The sequence below is a fragment of the Sus scrofa genome, chromosome 7, assembly GCF_000003025.6.
Source record: "Sus scrofa isolate TJ Tabasco breed Duroc chromosome 7, Sscrofa11.1, whole genome shotgun sequence".
Taxonomy (NCBI): Eukaryota; Metazoa; Chordata; class Mammalia; order Artiodactyla; family Suidae; genus Sus; species Sus scrofa.
The window spans coordinates 40,563,831-40,584,191 of record NC_010449.5 but is presented as its reverse complement, the minus strand read 5'-3'; positions in this window follow the sequence as shown (position 1 = coordinate 40,584,191).

Below are 20,361 nucleotides of genomic sequence, written 5' to 3'. Positions count from 1 at the left end.
TGAATTTTAGTAAGTCCAATTTATAATTTTCCTTTTGTAAATCATATGCTTAGTATCAAGTCTAAGGACTTTTCTCCTAGCCCTGGACCCTGAAGGTTTCTATTTTTTTCCTACAAGTTTTATAATTTGATGTTACAGTTTTAATTCCATTATCCATTTGAGATATTTTTAAGATGTGAGGTTTAGATCAAATCTCTTTTTTTTTTTTTTTGGAGGGGCTATGAATATCCAATTATTTCAGCAGAATTTTTTTAAAAAGATACACTTCCTCCATTGAATTGCTTTTGCGTTTTTTTTTTTTTTTTTTTTTCCCTGTCTTTTTTGGGCTGCACCCGCAGCATATAAAGGTTCCCAGGCTAGGGGTCAAATCAGACCTGTAGCTGCCAGCCTACACCACAGCCACAGCAATGCGGGATCTGAGCTGGGTCTGCAACCTACACTACAGCTCAGGGCAACGCCGGATCCTTAACCCACTGAGTGAGGCCAGGGATTGAACTTGCATCCTCATGGATGCTAGTCAGATGTGTTTCTGACGAGCCACGACAGGAACTCCTGCTTTTGCATCTTTGTCAAAAATCAGTTGGGCATATCAGTGTGGGTCAGTTTCTGGGTTCCCTGACATCTTTCGCTGATGTGCACGTGTCTATTGCTCCTCCAATACCACACAGTCTGGATTACTACAGCCATAGAATAAGACTTTAAATCAGGTAGATGGATCCTCCTTGTTTATTTTTCAAAATTGTTTTATCTGTTCTAGTTCCCTTGCCTTCTTTTTCTTTTTCTTCTTCTTTTTTTTAATTTTTTTATTTTTATGGCCACACATGGGGCATATAGACATTCCCAGGCTAGAGGGTCTAATTGGAGCACAGGCAACACCAGATCCTTAACCCAGTGAGCGAGGCCAGGGATCAAACCCGCAACCTCATGGTTACTAGTCAGATTCATTTCCACTGCACCACAAGGGGAACTCCCCCTTGCCTTCATGTGTAAACTTTACACCCAATCTTAGACAAAAGGCAGAGAAGTTATTTCACATAAAATTTAGAATAATCTTGTTTATAGCTACCAAAAAAATCTTCCTAGGATTTTGATAGAGATTGAATTACACCTGTACCTCAATCAATTTGAGAAGAATCAACATTTTACATTGTCTTCTAATACATGAACATGATATTTTTTCATTTATTTAATCTTTGGTTTCTTTCATTATTATTTTGTAGTTTTCAACATACAAATTCTGAACATGTTTTGTTAAGTTTCCATCTAAGTGTTTCATTTAGTTTGAGTGACTTAAATGGTATTGTATTTTTCATTTTGTTGTCACATTCTCTGTGCTAGTATATAGAATGCAATTTATTTTTGTATGTTTATCTTGTATCCTGCAATCTTGCTGATATCATTTATTAGTTCTAGGAGGTTTGGGTCTGTTTGGTTGATTTTTTTGGTAGATTCCTTAAAATTTTCCATATAGAAAATTATGTCATCTGCAAACAAGAACAGTTCTGTTACTTCCATTCCAATCCACATGCCTTTAATTTCATTTTATTGCCTTTTTGCACTGGCTACCACTTCAAGCACCATGTTAAATAAGAGTGGTAAGAATGGACATTCTTGTCTTGTTGCCATTTTTAAGGGGAAAGCATTCAGTCTTTTACCATGAAATAGAATGCCAATTGCAGCTGAGGTCTTTATTAAATTGAAGAAGTTCCCTCTCTTTCTACTTTTTTCTGAGAGTTTTTATCACAAATAAGTGTTGAATTTTGTCAAATGCTCTTTGTTTTGGCTCAATTGATACGATCTTGTGATTTTCTTTCTTCTTTAGCCTGTTAATATGGTGAATTATATATATTACATTTGAATATTAAAACAGATTTGGGAGTTCCCGTCGTGGCTCAGCGGAAATGAATCCGACTAGGGACCATGAGGTTGCAGGTTCGATCCCTGGCCTCGCTCAGTGGGTTAAGGATCTGGTGTTGCTGTGAGCTGTGGCGTACGCCGGCGGCTACAGCCCCAGTTAGACCCCTAGCCTGGACACCTCCATATGCCTCGAGAGCGGCCCTAAAAGGACAAAAGACAAAAAAACCCGAACAAACAGATTTGCATCCCTGGGAGTTACAATGAAAGGATTATTAATCCAATGGGTTGTGGTGGCTTTGGGCCTCACCTAGGCTGTTTTTTCCACCACAATTTCTCACCTGCTGCAGAGGTGGCCAAGGCTGGCTGCAGTGGACACTGATCCAGGCAAAGGTTACCAGGCCATGGTGCCAGCTAGCATCACAGGGCAGCCAACATGCCAAAGAAGAGAGCACTGTGGATGCATCAGGCTGAGAGGTGGAGAAGTGAGGAGGGAGCCCCAGCCTGCAATCCTGCTGCCTGCAGAGCCCGGCGAGGTACCAAGCTTCAGCTGCCCAACAATCCCAACTTGAGAATAATGTGGTTAATTAATCCTGACTAACTTTGCCCATAAAAACATGCAAAGCATGAAGGGAGCATGCATCTAGCTATGGTTGGAATGCAGCCCTCATGCAGAGACACTCAACTCAGCTAACTTTACCTTGCTCTATTCTAAGGATTTATTCAACTTTTTTACTTGTGTGGAACAAATTGTCCTCAACAAATCTCAGACTTTGTCACATTAATCTAGTGCTCAGTCATAAAAATACCCGTAGCCCTTGAACATTGCTCACAGCTAGGATAATGCATCTGCAAGAGATGAAATTTGGAAACGATTCCTTTTAGCCCAAAGTCTGCAGAGCATTTAAGCTGCCTGGAGAAAACAGGCAAGATTTGATGTGTGGAGGATCTCTCTCTGCACCTAAGACCCCCAGGGAAGCCAGAAAATAGAGGCAAATCTCCATTTAGAAGCAGGGGCATCTATAAATCTCATTCTTTCACATGAGTCATCTAGAGAGGAATTTATATATGTCTCCTGAAAGTGGAAAACATTGTCCAGCACTTTCAGTTGAAGGGGTTCTATTTTTAAATCTATTTTTCTTCCCTAGATCCATGTTTCTCAAACACGTTTCATTATGTCTCCCTCTAAGGAGTCTTTTAACATTTCTTTCTTAATTGTTCCCCTGCCCTCATGAAATTTGGATAACATAGATATATTGTTCAGTCTGATGGGTAAGGTGCCGGGGGGGGGGGGCAAAACCATTGTAATATTTAATATTACAATTTTCCCCCCAGGGAGAAATATTGCCCTTATTAAGAATGCATATCTTAGGGGTTCCTGCTGTGGCTTAGCAGGTTAAGAACCCAACATAGTGTCCAGAGGATGGGGGCTACATCCTTGTCCTCACTGCAGTGTAGGTTCCAGATGTGGCTTGGATCTGGGGTAACTGTAGCTGTGGCTGCAGCTCCAGTTCAACCCCTGGCCCGGGAACTTCCATATGCCGCAACTGTGGCTGTAAAAAGAAAATAATAAAATTAAAAAATTTTTTACAAAGAATGCAAGTCGTAGATAAATGAGTATCTAAATTCTTCACAAAAGCAGAGGAAAGGCGTATCCTAAAACTACCTGTAAGGCTGTTTTCATGCTCTGCCCTCAGAATTGCCATGACAATATTTCTCCTTTATCTGGGTGCACCTATTTGTACAAACACTTCAGTCCAGAATCAAGTAAAAAAGAAATTTATTACAATCAAGAGAATGTCAGGCAAGTCAGTTCCAGGAAGTCTGAAAAGCCACAGCAACCCCGGATCCAAGCCACATCTGCGACCTACACCACAGCTCACAGCAACGCCAGATCCTTAACCCACTGAGCAAGGCCAGGGATGGAACCCGCATCCTCATGGATACTAGTCAGGTCCGTTAACCACTGAGCCATGAAGGGAACTCCTGCATTGGGAATTTTAAAACTTGGGACAATGCCCTTCTTAGAATTCAGACTATAACATCAACTGCACCAAGGTAGCATCTTATTCTTTTTTGTTTTGGCCATGCCCTTGGCTTGCGGAAATTCCCAGGCCGGGGATCAAACATGCACCACAGCAGTGATCTGAGCCACAGTAGTGACAAAGCTGGATCCTTAATCACTAGGCCACCATGGAACTCCAGCATCTTTTATTTCTATTGAGAGGCTTTCATTTACAACATCGGTGGTTCCCAAGTTTCTGCAGAATTTCAGCCCTATCCACAAAGTCGTATCGGCCCTCCTTGGTCCGGAATTCAGGCAGAAATGTGGTTTTCCTCCCTCATGAATGGACACCCTCAGCCACAGGATAATAAATCAGAGCAGGAAAATGGAAGATGACTGGGGTTGGTGGGATGAATGGAAACAGAGGAGAGACGTAAGAGAGTAAAAGGTAAGAAGAGACCCAAAGAGGAGTAAGTCCCCAGCCGGGAATAAAACTGAGAACAAGGTCTGAACCTCGTCCCTGATGGGCACCAGGTAGGTGGTGGCTCCCAGTGCCTGAGGAAGCTCACCAACTCCAGCTACGCTCCATCCCAGAGACTCTCATCTCCTCTTCCACCTAAGCTGTCCTCTATACACCTGTCTGAAGCCATCCCCAAGAACAACCCCTCTGGCACCAGCAGAGGCACCCACGTGGGGCTGGGCTGACCTCCCTGCCCCTCCTCCACCCAAGAATCAGAATCTCACTGTCCTTAGAGCTCCGTTAGTATGGCCATGGTCTTCTAACTTTGCTCTAGAACGCATCTCTGACTCTGGAGGTAGGAATGAAATTACTGCTGTCCACTCTAGGAAAGGAAATTTCCTTTCTTTATTTTAGAGAGTGAAACCATTATTTTGTGTTATTTTCTTTTCAGGGGGCTTAGAGCTAATGATTTTCTACGAAAGTAAGAAATGATTTGTGTAACAAGAGAAATAGAAGAAGAAGAGCCCCCTTGTGGCTCAGTAGGTTAAGAACCCGACGTAGTGTTCCTGAGGATGCAGGTTCGATCCCGGGCCTCGCTCAGTGGGTTAAGGATCCGGCGTTGCCACAAGCTATGATGTAGGTCGAAGATGCAGCTGGATCTGGCGTGGCTGTGGCTGTGGCATAGGCCTCAGCTGCAGCTCTGAGTCGACCTCTAGCCCAGGAACACCTCAGGTGAGGCCATAAAAAGAAAAGAGAGAGAGAGAGAAATAGAAGAGACAGATAAAGAAAAAAAAATGATAACCCCTCCCTCAGCTCTTGTTTCACTTTTGAAGCTACATTTTCCAATTTATTTAAGGTGTCATAGATACTGTATTTTGCTGTTGATTTTCGTACTTAGAAGTGTTTCAGTTCCTTTATCTTGCTTCCTCCTAAGACTATATCATTTGAATTAAAACCTTGGCTGCGTTATGTCGATTTCTCTGGGAGGAAAGCCCCCCTTTGTGCCCCCGCCCATCTTGTTCTGTGGAAGATGCTCTAAAGCATTTCCCCTCTTTGGGTGGTGGAATCAGAGACATCAAGCCTTGGAGTATTTAATTTGCCCTTAGAGAGTCTCCTTGTAAACTCAAACTTGATGAGGACAGGAAAATTATTACAGAGGTGCTTTTGACAGACAATGAAGGCACATTTGCCCTTGGTCTGTGACAACATGGTACACCCCACTCTGTCACTGCCAACCTCAGGCTCCTGGAATTTCCTTGAGACCTGGTGGCCTCAAAAACCCAATAAACAGTCCAGGTTGTTTACTAGAGAGGGGCTCTGCCTCTCCCCACCCACTCACCATGGCCCTGGGTGGCCTGACCATCCTAGCATCTAGGTTGGGAAAATGGCAAATTCAGGGCTATGGTTATGCAACACGCTGAACTGTCACCTGTAAGGAGAAAATGGAGAGAGAGAATGAGCCTCAAGAAATCAGTTCTTCTGGGCATGAGAACACAAATGCATTTATATTATACAGAAAACAGAAGGGCTACAGCTTTTGTTTGGTTTTTAAGATTTCAGAATATTTTGTGATGGTGTCACGCCCACATCATACCGCATTTTAGACCACAGGTTGGCAAACACTGGCCTTCGGGCCAGATCTGGCCAGTCGTCTGTTTTTGTAAATAAAGTGTTATTGGACACAGCCACACCCAAGTGTTTACATATCGTCTATGGCTGCTTTGGGGCTATCAGGCTGAGTTGAGCAATTGCAACAGAGACCGTATGGCCCACAAAGCTTAAAATATTTACTGTCTGGCCCTTTACAGGAAAAGTTGGCCAACTCTTGTTTAGGACCAACATCACATCAGCACACAGCCTTGTCTTCCTGATTTAACAGGAGGCTATTAATACATTGATGAAAAAGTAGAACCTCGAGGCGCCCTCGTAGCTTATGAACACGCCATTGTTTTCCTGAGACCACAAGCAGGTCCTCAAGTGAAGGTAAAGAGCAGTGGCCCAGCTCCATGGCCTCCAGGTATGTGACTCTGGGCCAGCCCCTTAACCTCTCTTGCCCCAGTTTTCCCTTCTGTGGATGGGCTGGCGATTGCACCATGCTCATAAGGTTGTATGCAGTAAGGATTACGTGAATGAACAGGATTCTGTATACACATAAAGAGTCAAGGAGAGTGTCCATAGCTCGACCTCAATGCATGTTGTCTGTTGAGCAGGTCCTTTTCATTGCATAGCTGTCCCTCGACCCTTAGCATCCATGAGACACACATTTACTCCAAAAGGGGGAAATGGAACACAGAAAAGAGGGCAGACACCCATTTGCAAGTTAGCTAGATCTAAGGTCCTGCCCCTCTTTTTTCTTCTTAAAAATCATGCATAACAATCCATGAACTGGCCATTCTAGAATGTGGCCTACGGAAGGGCTCCTATATAATCCAAACTAACAAGGGATGAGAATGACAATACTTATTTGTCCTGGAATCTGCTGAATTCACTACATCCTTGGATTCAGTTACTACAATGTATTCTCATGCTCCTGTGGGCCCGTTGTTCCTTGGATAGATACATCCCTGGGCTCAGCACCCAGCTCTCTTCAAAGGGCTCCATAAAGCAGTGGCCCTTCTCACGTCCTTAGCCTTGTGTGTGCCACAAAGTCACATGCACAAGGTCTGGACTGACCTGGGCTTGAAAATAGAAAGTCTAATCAAGTCATTGCTCCAAGGGAGTCCAAGGAGCAGGGGAGGAATTTGCCCCAAGCACCCAGCCCTGTGTCCCTTGACAGAAGGGCTGAATCAATTAGCCTCATTAAATGAGGTGGAAAATTACTCCTGAAAGTAAGTTGCCGTGAAAGGCAAGTCTTAATTTGGCCTAAGGGAGAGCAAACAGCTTGCCCTTGTGTCTTGCCAAAGTCTACGAATGGGGAATAATTGGCAATTTATGCGTGTGTGTGTGTGTGTGTGTGTGTGTGTGTGTGTGTGTGTGTGTGTGTAAGGCCATGGTACAAATACGTTTTCATGGACAAGCAGCTGAGGCTTTCCCTGGAAGTAAGAGAGGGTTCTAATGAAGGGTAGTGTAATCATGTGTGTTGGGTGGAAGGCCTCCTATGTGCCGTGGCTGCAGATGGGGGCACCTGAGAGCCTCCCATTGTGGGGAGCTGGGCTGGGGCCAAAATCGACCCCTGGGAGCTGGACCCCACCTCAGCCCAGTCTGCCTCTGCTTCCCTCTCGGGAGACGTTTCCCAGCTCAGCAAACCATACAGACCGGGTCTCAGGACTCCACTGCAAGCATCCTTGAAAGACAAGCTATGATGTTAAAAATGAAAATGAAAAAGGATGCCTTCATCCTATGGAATCCCATTAAGAATGATGCTGGAGAAGGTATATTTCTGAGTATAGAAAATTTCTCAAAATAACTTAAAAAAAAAAGAGTTCCCGCTGTGGCTCAGCAGTAAGGAACCCAACTAGTATCCATGAGGCTTGGGTTCAATCCCTGGCCTCAGTCACTGGGTCAAGGATCCGGCTCTGATGTAGGACACAGATGCAGCTCGATCTGACATTGGCTGTGGCGTAGGCCGGCAGCTGCAGTTCCCATTGAACACCTAGCCTGGGAACCTCCATGTGCCATGGGTGTGGCCCTAAAAAACAAATTAAAAGACAAAGAAAAAGAAAAGGAAAAAGAAAGAGAAAAGTCTTTTTTGGATGTCTTTCTCTGGGAGGTCTTCCCCAACAGAGATGAGGGCTTGAAAGAAAGAAGGTTTTGGGGAGGAAAAAAAAAACCCTACTATACTCAAGTAATTGAAAAATTAAAATATTAAAAGACTCATAAGCTAGGAACTTCTCCCAACACCATCTTCCTAGGTGCCAGGAAGGACCCAGAGCAGGAGTTTCTGAGCCAGAGGGGCTGTTCAGAGGAGCTTCGGCCCATGGCAGGGTCTCAGTCAACTCAGGGCTCCCTCCCCCTCTCCCCACCCCTCACAGGTTCTCCAGCTCCCTCCCATATGATGTGATCCTTAGGCCCCTTCTGTTTACTGACCTTCCCCATGAGCCCAGCTCATTCCCGACGTGGGTTTCTGGACCCCGGACAGCACTGGACAGTCCCCCTTCATCTAGCTGTGGACACTAAGTGATTAGTTAAGAACTCATAATGGGGGAGTTCCCGTTGTGGCTCAGCGGTAATGAACCCGATGGGTATCCATGAGGACACAGGTTCGATCCCTGGCCTCGCTCAGTGGGTTACGTATCTGGTGTTGCCATGAGCTGCAGTGTAGGTCACGGACGCAGATTGGATCTGGCTTAGCTGTGGCTGTGGCGTAGCAGCTGCAGCTCTGAGTTAACCCCTAGCCTGGGAACTTCCATATGCCATGGGTGCAGCCCTGGAAAAAAAAAAAAAAAAAAAAAGAAGCCCAGAATTGAGGAGAATCCATAGACCTAAAAGATCTCTGAGAAGGGGCTTCGGGTGATGGAGGGGCCCCAGAAATCCAATCTAGTAATTGACTGCGGACTAGGGCTACATGCCCGCGGGTACCAAGAAAATCTGTACCAGTCCCTCTGAGGCGGGACAGGGCTCAGTTTTTGAGACACTAAGTTTAAGAGGCAGCAGCTTGGAGTTAGGAGCATTGCCGGCTCTGCAAGGAGCTGGAGGGAGGAAGGGAGGAGGATGGGAGGGTGGAAGGAGAAAAGGAAGGAAGGAACGGGCGTAAGTGCTAACACCATTTAAACACCTGCCTTGGAGGTCCCGTCATGGCTCAGCGTTAACGAACCCAACTAGATCCATGAAGACACGGGTTTGATCCCTGGCCTCACTCAGTGGGTTAAGGATCCGGCATTGCCGTGAGCTGTGGTGTAGGTTGCTGATGCGGCTCAGATCTGGCGTTGCTGTGGCTGTGGCTGTGGTACAAGCCGGCGGCAATAGTTCCGATTTGACCCCTAGCCTGGGAACCCCCATATGCCTTGGCCCTTTTTAAGACAAAAAAAAAAAAAACAAATCAGAACAAAACAAAACAAAAAAAACTGCCTCATTCTATGCACCTTACAGACACTATCTCACTTAAGCCTCCCCCCAAACCCATGGGATTTATTACCCAGAGAAAGGCATTCTAAAGACAGCCCTCTGGATAAAGCTCAGATGCCGTATGATTAAATGTCCCATTTGCTCTGTAACCTGCAGCCTATCTGGACGCTTACCCCATCCTTCAACATAGTTCATCCTCAAACCCCAATGCACCCCTCAGATGAGGCTTGGAGATGAGTTGGAGGCAGAGCGTGTCTACCTTCCAAGGAGATTTTTTTTTTTTTCATTTGATTGAAGTATAGTTGATTTACAATGTTGTGATTGTTTCTACGGCACAACAACGTGATAGTTATACATATACACATATCTGTTCTTTTTCAGGTTCTTTTCCCATATAGGTTATCGCAGAATATTGGGTCGAGTCCCCTCGGCTCTATAGCTGGTCCCCGTGGACCATCCATCCCATATACAATCGTGGGCATGTGCCGGTTCCAAACCCCCAGTCGGTCCCGCCTGCCACTTTTCCCCTTTGGTAAGCCTAAATTTGTTTTTTTAAATCTGTGTATCAGTTTCTGCTTTGTGAGTAAGTTCATTTGTATCTTTTTTTTTTTTTTTTTTTTTAGATTCCACTTAGGAAGGATATTATACAATGTTTGTTTTTCTCTGACTTACTTCTCTTAATATGATATGTGGAGAATCATGAACCTGCTTGAACCAACCTTTAGCACTTCCTGACTTAATTGCCCTGTGAATGTCTAACTATCTTTTTTTATTATTATTATTAATCTTTTTAGGGCCTCACCCATGGCATATGAGGTTCCCAGGCTAGGGGGCGAATCGGAGCTGCAGTTGCCAGGCTACACCACAGCCATAGCATAGGTGGACCCGAGCTGTGTCTGCCCCTACACCACAGCTCACAGCAATGCCAGATCCTTAACCCACTGAACAAGGTCAGGGATTGAAACTGGTCCCATGGATGCTACTCAGATTCACTTCCACTGGGCCTCAACGGGAACTCCTGTCTAAATATTTTATTGTGTGGAATTGGTCTAGAGAACAGGGGGAAAAATTGTTCTTATGAAATGAAAAAAAAAAAAAAAGTCTGTAAAGGTGCTACAAGAAAAAGCTTTCTTTTCTGACAGGTGCCACATCTCTCAAACCTACTCAGATTTAAAGAGGACCAGACGCTGCCTCGTGCAGCATAACACCAGGATCATAAAAAAAAAAAAAAAAAAAAAAGGGAGGGCAGGAGTGGAGTTGGGGATTAGCAGAGGCAAAATCTTATGTATAGGATGGATAAGTAGTCCTACTGTGTGTCACAGGGAGCTCTATTTAACATCCTGTGATAAACCATCATAGAAAAAATATGAAAAAAAATACATGTATATAAAACTGAGTCACTCTGCTGTACGGCAGAGATGAACACAACATTGTAAATCAACTATACTTCAATAAAATTAAGAAAACAAAAACAATTAAAAAATAGTTTTATGCCAGAACACCACCCTATTCTTAAGTAAAGACAGCAAGGATGCCCTGTCCATGTCTGTACCTTCTCCACACTGCAGGGTTAAGTCAAGCCCCCCAAGAATGCCCATCCCCCCACCCCCAGTAGCATCCCTGGGTAGCCCCCATCCCGCCCCCCAACAGCAGCCTCTCCATTGGGCTAACAAGTGTGGTCCCCTCATTCCAGGGACCCAGTGGGGAGGGGGAGCCAAGAAATCTGTGCTTTATCCCAATTGTATTCCAGGGTCCTTTTTCAACCCCTGTATCTCTGCAAACTCTGCAAAGCTCCATACAGCTGGGTTGGAGCCAAGGTGGGATTAAGTGGAATTGTAGAAGTTTTCCGAATAAGCAGTTTTCTACTATTAGCAACTTCACACCTACAGCTAAGGCTCAACTTTCCCCCTCCCTTGCTTAGCCAGGAAGTACACACAATCATTCTGTTGTGTGAGATAAATAGTGCGTGCACTTATGTATATGCACCTCTATACCAAATCCTTATCTTTCCTGCACTGCAGAACTGGCCAGTCCCCAAAGAAAACGTGCATTTGGGATGCATCGGTAAGTGTTTTCAGTGCGCATGCGTGTGTGCGTATGTGTTGTATATGTGTGTGTGTGGGTGTGTGTATAGACACACACACATATCCTTTCTCTCCTTATTGATTCTCGTCCAAAGATTTCATCAAATCCGATAACCATTCTCTTCCATTCCTACCCAAACCAGATTTTCTGTTATAATATCTGCTTCCAACATCACAAAACAAAGGTTAATTTTTTTAGCAGCCTCAGTCCTAGGATCTCCCGCTGCTGTTTTCCCTTCCTTGCTGGCCTTGACCTCGTTGAGATATCTCCGACCCAAATTCCCCAGAAACACACCATCAATGGGAGCACTTGGCCAGGCCTCTCAAGTACTCCTTCTGGCTTGTGTTATGAATTTTGGCTGAGACATCGACACATGTCAACATGTTACTTTCAGTGACATGTTTGTCTTTTCTTTGTTAGCTTTGGTTCAAGGCCGTGAATCCAGTTGGAGAAGCAACGTTTCCAAGCCTACGCAGAAGTCTTCTAATCCGTTTCATGGATGTTGGGGTTTCTCTATGCCCGCCCCTCCCCTTCCATCACTCTCCCTCCCCTCTGATTTTTCTTAGAAATCCAAGTGAAAAGGACATTTGGTGATCAAAGGGAATTCGACTGGCAGGGCATGAATGAAACAAACCCATGGGCTCCCGGTGACCTCCGTCTTTGGTTGGATCTTGATGAGATCCAGCCTTGGGACCCACGTCTGCTGCCTCTAGGGGTATTGCAGCCATCTCTCCTCTTTTTCATCTGAGCTCTGCGATTCTTTTTATCTTTCCTATGACAACAGCCGTCTATGCTGAGGTTTTAACGCTGCTTTGTCAAGACCCTTCTCTCCTCGGTCATTATTCAAAATATCTTTGATCTGTTTGAAGACAGACTCCAGGGTCCCTGAGCATTCTTTCCAGGAGTTTTGAGAGTGCCACAGTCATGTCCCCTTGCCCAGAGGGGCTGCTCCTCTGCTCACTTCCTTTTGCCCTTGAGAGAGTTATTTCTCTCTGGTGGTGCTTTCATGAGCTGTCGGGGTGGGGCTGGGGGGGAACGAATCACAGCAGCCCACCTCAAAGACACGGCTTAAAAGTGAAGATGTGTTATACCTTCCTTGGGGCCAGCTGAGGGTGGCCAGCAGGAAGCCAATTTACAGCCAAAGAAACATGGTTTTATTGCCTCTTTGTTTTCTTTTTCTTTTCTTTTTTTTTTTTTAAAGGGCTTCTTGGGCTTTGCACAAATAATATTAACATAAAGCTTGAACACACATCTTAATCACCCACCTTAAATCTAAATCAGTTGGGGCTGTCCCAGAAATCCATCCCCAAAAGAGAAAGATTTGCCCCTAAAGAATTAGTCATGGACTCTGGAGAAAAAAAAAAAAAAAAATCCAGAGCAGGAGACAGCACGTGAGAGTGAAAGGGGCAATTAAACCAGACGTCAGACAACTGGATTCTAGCCCCAGAACTGCTTCTGTGTGACCGTGGGCAAGTTATTTAATGACCCTGGGTTTCAGTTTCCTCATCTGTAAAAGGGAAGAGGGGGGGTGGCCTCCCCCCTCTAGGTTTCTCCGGGTTTCAAATATGTTCTGAGCCAGCAGGCAGTATTAGAAGAAGCATGTATTCTCCTAAGGCAACTACTTTGAAGGAAAAATATATTTATTGGGATATACAAGCTCTGGTGTTTGTGGAAAAAAATTTTCATTGCTTTATAGTCACACCTCGTATATTCCAGCTTCTGTTAGAAGCCTTTTATGACTCTGTCATTCATAAATTTGTCTAAACTCTTTTTTAATCCATTTACATTTCCTGTCTGTACCCCCCTCTCAGGGTAATGAGTTCCATAACTTTATTACGTGCTAGGAGAGTATTATTTCCTTGTTTGCCCTAACTTACCTCGAGCTTCCAAACTGCCTGCCTGCCCTGGCATTTCAGAATTGGGTGAACAAGTTCATCCCTCGTCTTTGCTTTATGAACTGGAATTAAAATCATTTTAGGCTGTTTTATAAAGCAGCAGCCCACCTCACACCATTCCCCTCATCGGTACATTTGCTTATATAATCAGTGTGGGTGCCGAGGCTGTGACAAAGTCCTGGTTTCAAATGTCTGAGCGTCAGGAGAGCTTGGAGACCGAATGCTTGGTGTCCAGGGCCAGACACACCTAGGCTATGATTCCAGCTCTGCTACTTGCCGTGTGGTCTCTCTGAGCTCCTTCCCCTAACCTGGAAAATAGAAAACCATCCTTACCTCAAAAGTGGTTTGTGGAGTTCCTGTCATGGCTCAGTGGTTAACGAATCTGACTGGGAACCATGAGGTTGCGGGTTCGATCCCTGGCCTTGCTCCGTGGGTTAAGGATCTGGCGTTGCCGTGAGCTGTAGTGTAGGTTGCAGACAGGGCTTGGATCCCGTGTTGCTGCGGCTCTGGCGGAGGCCGGCGGCTGCAGCTCTGATTAGACCCCTAGCCTGGGAACTTCCATATGCCACAGATGCGGCTGTAGAAAAAGACAAAAAAAAAAAAAAAAAAAAAAGTGGTTTGTAAGAAATGACTAATAGAATTTTTGCAATGTGCCCAACATAAAGCCAGGGACATTGTCAAGACTGCCAGGTCTAATGGTTTGTTAGGTGACAGTTAAAAGACGCCCTGATGCTAGGTAGACCCAAATGAGCCACGTGTTCTAGGATCATTGCTCACACCGCAAGCAGGCCCTACATAGGTGGTGGACAGAGAATAACCTAAGCTTCAGCGCATGAGATGATGGAAAGCAGAGTAGGGAGTGATGTTCTCTGGACATGACAAAGTGTACAGAGTTTGAAGAGATCTTCAGCAACAGATGGATGGGAAATGTGAGCTCAGCCTGAACTAAAGTGCTACCAGATCACAGAGAGTAAATATGAGGTGGTAGAGGATACTTTACCAAAAAGGCCGGGGAAGCCAATAGGCTCTTTCCAGAACAATGGCCTGAGAGTCTTAGAGAAGTTCAATTTCTAGCTCTTACTACTAAGCAATGTGACCTTGTAATTCAGAGCTGTCTCTGAGTCTAGGTTTCTTTGTACATAGAGTGGAATTAGTCTAGTCTGCTGATTTACCAACCCATATTAAAGAGAAGAAAGAGGAGTTCTCATTGTGGCTCAGTGGTTAACAAATCCGACTAGGAACCATGAGGTTTCAGGTTCCATCCCTGGCCTTGCTCAGTGGGTTAAGGATCTGGCATTGCCGTGAGCTGTGGTGTAGGTCGAAGATCCTGCATTGCTGTGGCTGTGGTGTAGGCTGGCGGCTACAGCTCTGATGAGACCCCTAGCCTGGGAACCTCCATGTGCTGTGGGTACGGCCCTAAAAAGACAAAAAGACAATAAAAAAAAAAAAAAGTAGAAGAGAAGAAAGAGATGGGGATGATGAGGATAGGGTATGAGTTCCTGTCCCGGATTCAATCCAAGTAGTTCTCATTCTAAGGTCTTAAATTGGCTTGTGAAGGAAAATTGCCCAGAGCAGAAATCACTCTTTAAAAAAACCCTTTAATAATCCCAATGCATACTGTGAAAAGTCCAAAGAAACCAAAACAAAGTGAAGAAAAGCAGAGTTACCTCTCCGTCTCACCCTTACTCTGGGGTGTCCATCATTGAGCCAAGTGGTAGGCTGAGTTCTCCCTTTCTTTTTCTCTCTTGCACACACACACACACACACACACACACACACACACGATTAAATAAATTCATGAACCTGAAGTTCCAATTGTGGCTCTGCAGGTTAAGGACTTGTTTTCTCTGTGAGGATGCAGGTTCGATCCCTGGCCTTCTTCAGTGGGTTAAGGATCCAGTCTTGCTACGAGCTGTGGCATAGGTTGCAGATGTGGCTCAGGTCTGGTGTGGCTGTGGCTGTGGTGTAGACGCCAGCTGCAGCTCCAATTTCATCCCTGGTCTGGAAACTTCCATATATTGCAGGTGTGGCCCTAAAAAGAAAAAAAAATGCATGAACTAAAGTTATTACAGTGAGTTTCCCTTTAAAATTTAAGATTTGGTTTGTAAAAGGCTTCCTAAGCCATAAAAAAAAAATTGATAGCACTAGATTAGATTCTGAGGTGACTTCCACGTTAACAGAATGGGATTCCAACAAGGAGAATGTAAGCCTTGGCTCCAGAATTCTTATTAGAGTGATTTGGAGAGAATCCATAAGAGGAAATTGAGACAATTTACTTGCACACCTAATCAGACAGCCAACAGGTGTGGGAAGTGGATGGAAAATAAGCCAAAATATGGAAGCCTGCTTGCATGAATTCTGGGAGCATAACAACAACCCAAAGAAACACTTGGCATCCAATAGATCCATAATCCAACTGGCGTCCCCACAAGAAAATGGTTACGAGAAAGGAATGCAGAAGACCCTAGAGGCTATTCTCTGCAGTCAGGCACAGCATCCACATGATGGCTTTTAAATATATGTATATTATATGGCTTTTAAATACACACACACACACACACACACACACACTTTATCCAACACCTGAATCAAAACATGGCACAACCGAACTAGGGTAATTTGCGTAGTTCTTATTCTCTACCTAAAAAAGACGTGATGACCTGGGCAAGGCAACTCAGAAAACAGAAAGAGAAAATAGAGCAAAAGAAGCAAGAGGAAGAGAGGGAGGAGGGGAGAAATGAAGGGCAGATTCAAGTATTTCAAGGGTAAAGTAGGCGATTCTTCAACAGGAGTCCTTGGAAGGGATGTTACCAATATCCACAAAATATGGACAAAATTATAAAGGAGAAAACAAGTTGGCCACGGTCTTTACCCCCTATTCATAGGCCCCTGGAGAAAGGAGCGAGGGCACCACCCAGAAGCATACTCTATTCAGTAAAGCAACACCTATTTAAAGGATAGCTCACAGGTACAGTGGATCCACAGGAAAGGCTTGGAACTGATTATTCCACCAGGAGAATTCAACAAATGGTATAAACAATTCAAGAAAGGTTAGGGGAAAAAATACAGATAAGTTTGAGAACTCAATTCAAGAAAAATGCAGCTCTTCATATATCTTTAGCCAAAGAGTCCATTTCTTACACGGAATGTTATCTTCTTCAACGTGGAGCATGACTCTGGAGAATATTGATCAAGTGTCTTCACATCTTCCCACTAGTTGCTAGTTACTGGAGGCAAGGACCAGGTTTTACATTGGTTTATGCTCTGCTAAAGCTCCTGTCTACCTTATCCATATTCAGCAGTCATTTATGTTTGCAGAAACTAACTTAATTGCATGAATTCATGGTAAGAGCTGGTAAATTCAGTCTCTCTAGAAGCCTTCTTGGTACTTGCAGTGTTCCCTTTGGACCCATAAGATCAATCCTTAATAATCACTATGTTTCTTATCATCTGGAAAACATTCTTCCTATTTTTTTTTAAACTTCTTCGAAAGATCCAACCTATTGGGTTTCCCAAGCATTCCCCCTAATAAGCCTTTTCTAAAAGTATGCCATTTGAATAAAAACAGAATAAATTTAGTCTTAGCCTATTGTGAGTCTAGGAAACAGTCAATGCCAATCAGTTTTGAAACAAATCCCAACTTTAGTGCATCCATGCAGAATGGCAGTCCACCAACAATTTTCTTAAAAACATGAGCATTGGTGCTGAGCCTGTGAAGGAAAAGGAGTATCTGTGAGCTCTCAGGATTTGTCATCATGTTCTTTGAGGAGCAATGAGCCAGGATGTAAGTGTAAGAGATAGAAAGTCTGAGCCCAGTGCCGTCATGAATGTCCCTGAGTGATTTAGCCTCTCCCGGCCCCAGTTTCCTTATTATAAAACACAGAGGTGACACTCACATCTCAGAATTCAATCCTCTTAAATCTATTGGTTAAGAAAAATGTTATTTCCAGAAAACGAGATTTTGATTTCTATATTTGAGAAACTCAAACCTAATTATAGCTCTGTAACATATTTGGAAGCCCAGGAAAGAGTGTGTGTGTGTGTGTGTGTGTGCGCGGATGTGTGTGTGTGGGGAAGGTAAGAAGGGCTGTCTAAAGCAAGGGATTCACAACAAGAAACTCCCTTTAACTCCCCTGATTCTAGAAGAAAACTGATTTTTTTTTCTCTGATGTGACCATACTTCATACACATCCATGTCTGTGTTTATCAATACGACAGCCCTCTAAGAAGAAATATGCCTTCTGAGACGCTTCTTAAGGTCCCTCCTCTCCTGCACTCTTGAATGAAAAACTCCTGGAGAGTAGTGACCTTCAGCCACAGACCTGAAACGATTCAAGACGTAGAAGAGCAGAGTCCCAGGTGAAAAGAATGGGGCAAGGAGAGCTGTCAAAAGAAGCTGACCGTGGTAGAGAAGCCCTCGACGTTTTGTTGGTGACGTCAGAGGCGAGGGTCATTCTACAAACCCGCAGGAAGACAGAAGCCTGCCTCAGGAGAGTTGACAAGTCTACAAGTCTCAGAATTCCAGTTCTTTACCGGCACACGGAGCAGAAATTGGCGAGGAACACACCACCCAGCACCAGGCTGATGGGCCAAGACCAGAAAGGTGAGGACGAGGAAGGACATGATCTGCAAAGACCCGCAGACCAGAAGGGCTAGTGATCGGCTCCTGACACATGCTTGCAAATAACTGAAATAGAAAGAAGAACCCTTGTTGTTTATTTGATTTTTTTGTCTTTTTAGGAGAATTTACTTGCCCAGCCTCAGTTTTTCTTCTGTAAAATGGGAGTACTACTGCTCTCAGAGGGTTTTTGTTTTTGTTTTTGTTTTTGTTTTGTCTTTTCTAGGGCTGCTCCTGTGGCATATAAGAGGTTCCCAGGCTAGGGGCACAATCAGAATTGTAGCCGCCAGCCTATGCTACAGCCACAGCAATGCCAGATCCAAGCCACATCTGTGGCCTACACCACAGCGCACAGCAATACTGGATCCCTAACCCACTAGGCAAGGCCAGGGATTGAACCTGAATCCTCATGGATACTAGTCAGATTCATTTCCGCTGAGCCATGACAGGAATTCCCCCCTTGTTGTTTAAAACCCACGCAAAATAAGAGCCTGCCATGGGTATCTTTTTTTTTTTTTTTTGGTCTTTTTGCCTTTTCTAGGGCCGCTCCCACGGCATATGGAGGTTCCCCAGGCTAGGGGTCAAATCAGGGCTGTAGCCACCAGCCTACACCACAGCCACAGCGACGCAGGATCTGAGCTACATCTGCAATCTACACCACAGCTCATGGCAATGCCGGATCCTTAACCCACTGATCGAGGCCAGGGATCGAACCTACAACCTCATGGTTCCTAGTCGGATTCGTTAACCACTGCGCCACGATGGGAACTCCTGCCATGGGCATCTTGAAATGTTTTCCACATTGTTATTTATAAGATTTCTCCACTCCTAGAAACACAAGGCTTGAGTTGTCACCGTGTCCTAATAAGAATGGGTAGTTAAAGCTCTTGTGCACTTGCAGCCAACTTCGTAGGAATTGGAGACACGCTCTGCCCTGAGGTGAAAGAGGGTATAACAAAATAAAATACGAGGACCCTACCCATGAGAACATTACAACCCACTGGGTGAGGTAAATTATGCACGTGCCCCAAGTTCAACACCTACCCAAGAGATGCCCATAGACAATGCAAGAAACGCCAATTGACTGGTGCAGGCAGGAGGTGCTGTGAGCAGGAAGGGTATGGATGCAAGTAGGTCAGGGATGTTTTCGAGGAGAAGGGCTTTGAATTGTGGGCCTGAGAGACACATGGAGATGAAAGAGGAGACTTCCAAAAAGCTGGAAGAGGAGTTCCTGTAGTGGCACAGTGGAAATGAATCCAACTAGTAACCATGAGGATGTGGATTCAATCCCTGGCCTCGATCAGTGGGTTGGGGATCTGGTGTGGCCATGAGCTGCAGAGTAGTTCGCAGATGCGGCTCAGATCCCGTGTTGCTGTGGCTGTGGTGTAGGCCAGCAAGTGTAGCTCTGAATAGACCCTAGAATTGGAAGGCGTCTAAGAAGTTGCCAATTTCTCATCAATGCAGAATTTTTTTTCTACCAGACCCTCAAAAGCCACGTATTCTCCAGGCTGGCACAGGACACTGCACATAGGAAGAACTCAGAAAACGTTGGTCAGGAGTTCCCATCACGGCGCAGCGGAAAACAAATCCAACTGGGAACCGTGAGGCTGTGGGTTTGATCCCTGGCCTCGCTCAGTGGATTAAGGATCTGGCATTGCTGTGAACTGTGGTGTAGGTCACAGATGTGGCTCTGATCCCAAGTTGCTGTGGTGTAGGTCAGCAGCCATAGCTCTGATTCTGCCCCTAGCCTGGGAACCTCCATATGCCACAGGTGCAGCCCTAAAAAGACAAAAAAAAAAAAGACAAAAAAAAAGGAAAGAAAGAAAAGAAAATGATCTTGTTGAGTGAGCAAATTAATTCAACCATTTCTTCAGCTTGGTCATTCAGATCTCACTTGCAGCATTACCTCCTTAGAAAGTTCTGTCTTCCTTTGAGTTAAATCCTGTGCCCCTATTTCTACCACCCATTGGCTCTAGTTCTGTCATCTAAGGAAACATAGGAAATCTACTCATTTTACCCCATCCCTGCTCTTTTAGTGTCTGGAAGCATTTGTTAGGTCTTAGCCTTTTCTTCTCCAAATAAACATTCTCAGTTCCTTCACAGAGCTCAAAGGAACCTACTTGCTATTGTGAATAATGCTAGATTCCCTTGTCTTTTCTTTCCTTCTTTCCTTTCTTTCTTTCTCTCTTTCTCTTTCTCTCTCCTTCTCTCTCTTTCTCCCTCCCTCCCTTTCCTGTAGCTGCAGCATATGAAAATTCAAGGGCCAGGGGTCGAACCCACATCACAGTAGTGACCCAAGCCGCTGCAGTGACAACGCTGGATCCTTAACCTGATGCACCACAAGGGAATACCTCCCTTGTCATTCTTTTTTTGTCCTTTTTTTTGGGCCACACCCATGGCATACAGAGGTTCCCAGGCTGGGAGTTGAATCAGAGCTGTA